Source organism: Mus musculus, chromosome 15 (assembly GCF_000001635.26).
Source record: "Mus musculus strain C57BL/6J chromosome 15, GRCm38.p6 C57BL/6J".
Taxonomy (NCBI): domain Eukaryota; kingdom Metazoa; phylum Chordata; class Mammalia; order Rodentia; family Muridae; genus Mus; species Mus musculus.
Window position 1 is genome coordinate 99,890,533 of NC_000081.6, and position 8,464 is coordinate 99,898,996.

At 45.4% G+C, this 8,464-nt stretch overlaps 1 pseudogene; it reads right to left on the reverse strand.

The window, feature by feature from the left end:
* Uqcrh-ps1 (ubiquinol-cytochrome c reductase hinge protein, pseudogene 1) lies at positions 7,566 to 8,082 on the reverse strand (annotated as a pseudogene).

The window sequence follows — 8,464 nt, forward strand, 5'->3', positions numbered from 1 at the left end:
CAGGATCCGCCTCTGGGATAAGAAACTAGTTCAGCAGGAAGGGAGCACGGCCAGCCCCTTAAGGGTCACATGCTTAAGGTGCCCAATCTCATCTCACATGCTTAATACCTCAAATGTCACCAGGTGGGGAAGACTCTCTAGGGAACGCTGGGAGAACAGTGCGTGGCTGTAGTGGCAAGCTGACCTGAGAACACCTCTTCGTCTTTCTCTATCCCTCTTTGTCCTTGTGTAATTTAATTATGTCCTTTCGTACCACAGCTTTTAAAGTCAAAGACAGTTATTCTTGTTGTCTGTCTGTCACCTTAAATCACCAGAGTCTGTCCCTCCTCTTCTCCTCCCGTCGGTCTTTTCCGGTGCAAAGGACAGCAGTGCTGCTTAGGTTGGCCACTGCTGGTTCCTCTTCCGATCTCCAACACACCTGCTCTTTCCCAGTTAACCGTGAAGCAGCTGTTAATTCTAAAAGGCAGGAGGAAATACCAAAATGCACAGACAGCTTACTGGGAGGCGGGTCACACCCCTGTTAGCAAACAACAGTCAGCAGGTGTTCAGACGTCCAAATGTACTTTTGGAATCATGCAGAAAAACTGTCCTTTTTTTACTTTCAAAACATAGACCAAAACAAAACGGTCTCCATGTGACTAGCCGGGGTCATACTTTAGACTCTGCACCACCCTGCTCTTCTACTGACAAACAGTGAAGGTCGTCGGGCTTCCTGTGAGCTCTCAGTAAAAACTCCAGAGTCAGCCTCAGATCTAGTTTTCAAGGAAGGCAATGAACGTGAGTTGGTTCCCCCCCCCCCCATTTTGATTTTGAGACAGCCTTGAATATGCAATATTCCTGGGGCTCCCACCTCTCAAGTGCTGGGGTCACAGCCACACACACACCCATGCTCAGAGCCGCCCCCCCCCCCCCCCCGCCCTCCACCCTTTCACTATGTAGTCTACACTGGAACTTAACATCCACCTGCCTGAGCTTCTCAAATACAAGAATAACAGATGTTCTGGGACTGCAGGCATGTACTACCACCTGGCTCAAAAGCTGTCTGTCTGTCTGTCTACCACCTGTCTGTCTATCTGTATATATATTTTATATAGACCACCTGTCTGTCTATATCATCTATATCTGTCTATCTATATACCTATATATCTTTAACATAGGGTCTTCCTCTGTAGCCCTGGAACTTGCTATGTAGACCACGCTGGCCTCAGACTTATATTGATCCACTTGCCTCTCTGCCTCCTCCCAAGTGCTGGGGTCAAAGGTGTGTGCTAACCATCCTGGCTTTCTGCTTCTTTGATCATTTGTAGTCTGAGCCTGTATAGCTATCAGTGCAAGTTTTTATGTGTTCTATTATAGTATCATGCATATCTATATTAGGCAGGGTGGTACAGGCCTGTAACAGCAAACACAAAACTCACAAATAAAATATACATATTTATTAGAAAAAATCTGAGTCTTAGATTTTTTTAAAAATATATATTTACTTTGATTTTATGTGCATTGATGTCTTTCCTCCATGTATATCTGTGTGAAGATGTTAGAACTCATAGAGCTGGAGTTACAGACAGTGGTGAGCCGCCATGTGGGTGCTGGGAATTGAACCTAGGTCCTCTGGAAGAGCAGCCAGCCCTCTTAACCACTGAGCCACCTCTCCAGCCCTGAGTTTTAGAATGTTATTGAAACCATTGAAGATCTCCACCAAGCAGGATAGCCAGGGCTACACAGAGAAAGCCTGTCTCGAAAGACTAAGGCATATACCACCAATCCTAGCCTTTCCCTTTTGGTCTTATACCCCTTCCCTCCCTCTCCTCTTCACAATCATTTAGAAACACAAAAAATGTTTTAGCTCATGAGCTATACAGAACAGGCCAGAGGTTATCAGCACCTTAACTAGAACACCTAACCCACGGAGGTTGTTAAAATGAGCCAAGCCAGCATTAACCCAGCTCATCTTAACTGGCGGTGCAGGCTGAGAATTATTACTGCTACCATTTTGTAACTCGGGAAACCCGAAGCAAAGACAGTCAAAATAACTAAGTCTGTACTCTGAGGTGCTTAATCTTGCTTGTCTGGATTGAGAGATACCTGGGTTAGCAAAACAAGGCCCTCTGGGCACGCCGATGAGGGAGTTACCAAAAAACGATTGGCTAACGGAGGAACCCACACTCAGATGTGAGCTGGCATGAGCCCGGAGGCTGGGAGCCTCTGTGGAACACAGAAGGGAAAGAAAAGAACCTGGCATCTTTTTCTGTTTCCTGGACAGCCCTGCTGCCCCCCGCCCCACCCCCTTCATAAAGCACTGAAACCTTTGGAACTATGAACCACAATAAGTTCTAAAGTCCTTTGTCAGATACTTGTCACCACACCAAAACGCTAGCATGCGTGCTAGGCATGGCGGGTCACACCTACAAACCAACTCAGAAACCTGAGGCAGGAAGAATGGGAGTTCGAGGCTAGCCTGAGCTACAGGAGACCCTGCCTGAAAAGAATAAATGGTTCTGAGGATGCAGCTTAGTGGCAGACCGCTTCTGCCAGCATATGTATGCTAACAGCACAACTGACTCCAAAATGGAAGCACCATTCAGGCTGTAAAACTCTTAAATAGCAACACCTGCCAAAACAGAAACAAAGGCCTAATCCATCAAAGTCCACAGTTCTGAGGAAGTCTCTAAATGTAGCTTAACCTTGCTTTTTGGCTTCTGTAGTTCTGCTCCTGGCTAACTGTTCTTGTTAACTGAAGGATGTCGATCCAGACCGTGGGGTTTGTTGTTGTTGTTGTTGTTGTTCACCTTTTTTTAAAAGTTCACCTTGAGAAAAACTGGGGGCTACATTGAGATCCTGAATATCCAGTGTAGTTGCCACCAACAGTAAAGACTTTTTATTGACTTAGATCTACGTCCAAGCAGTCATCTCTGACAGATGTCCCACAGCAACATGCAGTCCTCGGTTCATTCCATCGCAAGATCTGTAAGAACAAAGAACACAAAGTTAAATATGATGCCTTCATCAAAGTTCACAGCCGTGGCATCCGCCCTTAATCCCAGCACTCAGGAGGCAGAGGCAATTGTATCTCTGAGTTCAAGGCTAGCTGGGCTGTAGGGAAGCTCTGAGATACTGCTCTGAGGGTGGGGGTCCCTGGGCCTGCGACAAGGCCAGGGCTGTGGGGTTCTCAGACTCTTGGACACGTGGGCGCCGCTGGGAGTCTCAGAAGAACAGAGGCGTCTAACCCTGGGGCCTGGGGGTAAGGGGAGCTCAGGCCTGTCCCAGCAGTGGTTGTCCTTAGCTTGGTGGAGGCAGGCTTGGTGGCAGTTGTGGCAGGGAGCACACAGAGGCCTTCTACGGGAGAATTAAGCTGTAGTTCTGTAGGTGAATGCCTGCCTTCTCCATGGCTCCCCATGGCGGATGGATCTTGATGAAAGAGACGGTCTGTAGTTCTAATCAGTTCATTGGTCGTTCATGGTGGAAAATGGATGCTTACTGTACCATACCCATCTCTTAGTGTAGATCTGAGGTCAAAAACATTTCTCAAGGAGGAATGTCTGGGAAGGGAAGCTTATTGGCTGAACACTCCAGGACTCTTCGTACCTCATTAGCATGGAGAACTGTTTTGGGCCCTGAGAAGCATCGCACGTGTTCCAGGTCAGGGATCTGGCAGGGGTTGGGGAGTTGCCTAAGCCTCAGGTGTGTGCCCACCGGGTCTCTGGGTCTCAACCTGCTCTACTTTGCCAAACATCCTGGCATGGATTTATGTCCCACAGTCTAGTCTACAGATCGAGTTCCAGAACAGCCAAAACTACACCATGAGACTCTGTCTCAAAAGTAAATAAATAAATAAATTTAAAAATAAATACTATACTTTGTATATTACTCTTCACACTTATTAAATTATTTATTTATTTATTTATTTTGGTTTTTTGAGATAGGGTTTCTCTGTGTAGCCTGGCTGTCCTGAAACTCACTCTGTAGACCAGGCTGGCCTTGAACTCAGAAATCTGCCTGCCTCTGTCTCCCAAGTGCTGGGATTAAAGGCGTGTGCCACCACTACCCGGCTTTTTTTTTTTTTTTACTTTTTTAAAGATTTATTTATTATTATATCTAAGTACACTGTAGCTGTCTTCATGTGCACTAGAAGAGGGCATCAGATCTCATTACAGATGGTTGTGAGCCACCATGTGGTTGCTGGGATTTGAACTCAGGATCTTTGGAAGAGCAGTTAGTGTTCTTAACCACTGAGCCATCTCTCCAGCCCTACTCTTCACACTTATTACTCTCTTATATCATGCATGTTTGGAGTTGTGCCCAAAGTATTTTATCTTTGTAGATGAATTGGAAAAAGTAGAATAAAACTGAGTTTTAGTTCCTGTATTTGTCAGAAACATTGTGAACACTGAAAGATGACCCCAGAACTGAAGCCACCGAACCCAAGGTTGTTGGAACACTGAGCCATGTCACAGCAGCAGGCTGGGGTAAACATATGTCAGCTAAGATGTTGAGAAAAGGATGGTGGCTTCGTCCAGGACAGATCCTGGAGGGACAGGCTTCTTCTGGAAGCAGACTTTCTGAGCCAGTCACTCAGATGTGATAGCCACTCAGGATGACTAAGCTCTGGAAGCCACTTTTGAGATAGTCATGGTGGAATCCTTACCAGAGGTGGGGGTGGGGGTGGGGGGACCCCAGGTGCACTCAGTGTGTCTTGCTTTGTCTCAGTATTTTTATTATCACTGTATTTTTGAAGGGAGCGCCTTAGGATGCTCGGTTGTTTGTCTCTTAGGGTTTGTATAGCGGGTTGGTAGAAGTGGGGCCGTGACCCCCAGTTCTCTTGTTTATAAGACAGAGTTGCAAGCCAGGGCTTCGGGTGCAGCACTCCTGAGAGCGAGCTGGTACTTAACCATTTGGTTTTTTTTGTTTCATTTTGTAAACAGACTCTTTCTTTGGGGCGTGTATGTGTGTGTGCGCGCGCGCGCGCGTGTGTGTGTGTGTGTGTGTGTGTGTGTGTGTGTGTGTATGTGTGTATGAGTATGTATGTGTGTGTATCTGTATGTGTATTTGTATGTGTATATGTGTAGGTCTTTTTGTGTTTATTGGGTTTTCCTCTGAGACTGCAAGTCAGCACATAGCCTAGGCTAAGAATAGCAGCCGTGGGATTACAAAAGTGCTTGCACTCACAGCTTTTTAACATATGGGATCTGGGGCTGGAGAGATGTCTCAGTGGTTATGAGCACTAACTGCTCTTCCAGAGGTCCTGAGTTCAGTTCCCAGCAACTACATGGTAGCTCACAGCCATTTGTAATGGGATCCAGTGCCCTCTACTGGTGTGTCTGAAGACAGCTACAGTGTACTCATATCAATAATATAAATAAATCTTTAATAACATGGGATCTGGGACCAAACTCTCGTTTCTGTGCTTGCAAAGTAAGCAGTTTACTGACTGAGCTATCTCCCCAACCTGTTGAAACAGAATCTCTAGGGTCCAGCAAGATGGCTCAGTGGATAAAGAAAGATGCTTTGTGTCAAACCTGACAACCTGACCTAGGACCCACGTGACAAAGAGCCAACTTCTGAAGCAAGTGACCCTCTGTCCTTCATATGTGTCTTGTGGCATATGCTCACCCACTATGCTTATATGTAATAAGTACATGTAATACAAATTTTAAAAATAAATAGGAATACCCCCCACCCCCGGCTGCACTTACAGTAGCTGTGTTCCTGACTGTGAATGCAGATGGCCTTGAACTCTTGATTTTCCTGTCTCTACCAACCTAGTACTGGGATTGCAGCATGAGCTATCACAGCCAACTTTCTAACCATATTTTTTTAATCTTGATTTCTGTTTATTGAACAACTAAAAATAAAAGATAACGTCTTCTATAGTAGTTTTTAAATCTTATATAGATGTAATCAACACACACATACACACATGACATGTGTGTATGCATGTGCTCAGTAAGTATAGTTAAATGTATTTTGGATATGTGTATGTGTGCACCTGAGTGTATGCATGTGCCCCATGTGCTTATAGGAGTTCCTGGAGAACAGAAGAGGGTACCAGAACCCCTAGAATGGAAGTTACATGTGATTGTGAGCAACTGTGGATTCTGGGAACCAAACCCAGGTCTTCTGCAAGAATAGCAAGCACTCTGAACCAAGGAGCCATCTCTCCAATCCCAAGAAAGGGAGTTTCTACTTCTCCTTATTCTGCTCTCTGATTGAAACATGGGATCAAAGCAGAGCCCTTTAAACCCACAGAAGATGAGGTCCAAACCCTTGGCTTCTACTGTCCTCTACAGGTCTTTGCCTTGCAAACAACTATTTTGGAGCATTTCTACCAGCATGTCCTGTGTGACCAATTACAGTCACACACACACACACACACACACACACACACACACATCACATGCCCTTCCTTTTCTCTTTTGAGACAGGTTTTTCTCTATAACCCTGACTGGCCTAGAACCTAGAACTAACTATGTTGTACACCAGGATAGGGATCCTCTCAGAACAAAACAAACCCTTGATAAACACCATTGATGAGCTAGGCTCCCCATGTGGGGTTCAGGGATCAGACTTGCCCTGGCCCTTGAAGTCATCTGTCTCGCTGACCCCAGGAACAGACTTTCTGGGGATGTAGCTTAGCTCAGTGTGGACACCACTGTGTGCACCAGGGATAATCCTCAACGCTGATGGACAAAACACAGAGCAAACAAGAAGAAACACGTGGAATTTACAGCCTCGCCTCTAGTCGGTTAACTCCAAGGTGGCCTCATAAAGAGACGTGTTGCTCTGCTTTCTCCCTTTGATCCTTTGTTCTGAGAGGAAGTCAGACTCTCTATTATTAGGTACTAGGAAGGGTCCCCAGAGCTCTAGGAACACACAGCTCTCTGAGTGGGCTGATAAGGACCCCCAGCCCTAGTCAAGCCTTCTGATGATAGCAGCCAGCATTTTTTTTTCCTTTTTTTCTTTTCCTTCATTTTTTTGGATGGGGTGAGGTGGGGGACATGGTTTTACTGTGTATTGCTGGCTAACCTGGAACTCCTTTTGTGGATCAGAGTGGCCTCGAACTCACAGAGCTCCACCTGGCATCCACTTCCCAAATGCTGGGGTTATAGGTGTGTACTCCCATGCCCATCCCTGGGCACATTCATGAAACAGTTTGAGCGCTAACCAGCCATGTATGGTGCTATTAATTGACCTAAGCCATGACCATAGAGACTGTTTTAGGTGCTGTTTTAGGCTGCTAAGCTTTAGGAGTGACTCTAGGCAGGAAGCTAGCTGATTCATTGTTCTGTGACATTTTGTAGTAATGGAATTTACAAAGCTTTTACTCAGTGTATAAATAGTATCTCTTAGTGTGCCTACCCCTCACTTTCCCTGCTTTCAAGATTTTTGTGGTTCTTTGATTTGTTGTTATTTTGTTATTATTATTTGTTATTTGTTATGTATCTTTGAACTTAGACAGAGAGATATGGTTAAAGCCATTATTCTGTCTTCCCATGTTCCTAGTCTCTGTCTGCAGGTTGCTGCAGTGTTACTGTTGCTTGGATATTTGTAGCTGTTTGATCCGTATCTTTTTTTTTCAAGTTTGCAAATCAGTTTATTAGGATGAAATCACTGCTAATTACACAGAAGAGAAGCTACCTGCCCAAATCAGTGAGGGTCTCAGAGCTTACTGCATCAGAAACAAATGTTCAAAACCACAATAAGGAACTGTCCCTGATTCCCAGTGACAAGGCCAAGGCAGGCGAATCTGCATATTTACTCAAGTCTTTAAAGAGCTTGTGGGCCACACAGTGGTCGCGTGCATGCAGGAAGTCAAAGCGCTCCTCTGTACAGCCCTCTTCTGACTGTGATCGGGAAGACACGCGCTTATCACACAACTCTAGTCGTTCCCGGGCCTTTACACACTTCTCCAGCTGTTCACAGTGCTCTCTCACTGTTGTTAGGGGGTCCACTAATTCTTCCTCCTCCTCTTCCTCTTTGGGGTCTCCGGATCCAGTGAGCATCATTCGTTCATTCGCTAGTCCCATGTCGGGAGCCGGTTTGGGATTCAACAAGAGCAACAAACACCACTTCAGGTTTAGGGAGCTTGACCTGCATCTTAAGTGCAGCTTTTACCTACAGTACAAGATCACCTGTCTCATCTCATGCCTTTTTACATTAAATTCGGCCTTGTCTGACATTAGGAATAGAGAACTTTTGCTTCTCAAAATATACATCTGGCTATTATGTCTTTGTTCTTCCGCAACCTCTCCTTCTGACAGGGCCTTCCTGTGTACCCCAGGCTGGCCTCTAAGTTGTGAGCCAGCCTCAGGACTTGGTCTTTCAGTGTTCTTTCTTTAACTGTCTCATATACAGCAAGCAGTTAGGTTTTTACTATGTGAGCCCACTTTTACAGTTTTACATTTTTCTTTGACTTATTTATTTTTTGAGATAGGGTCTTAGTTTTGGCTGTTCTGAAACTTACTAT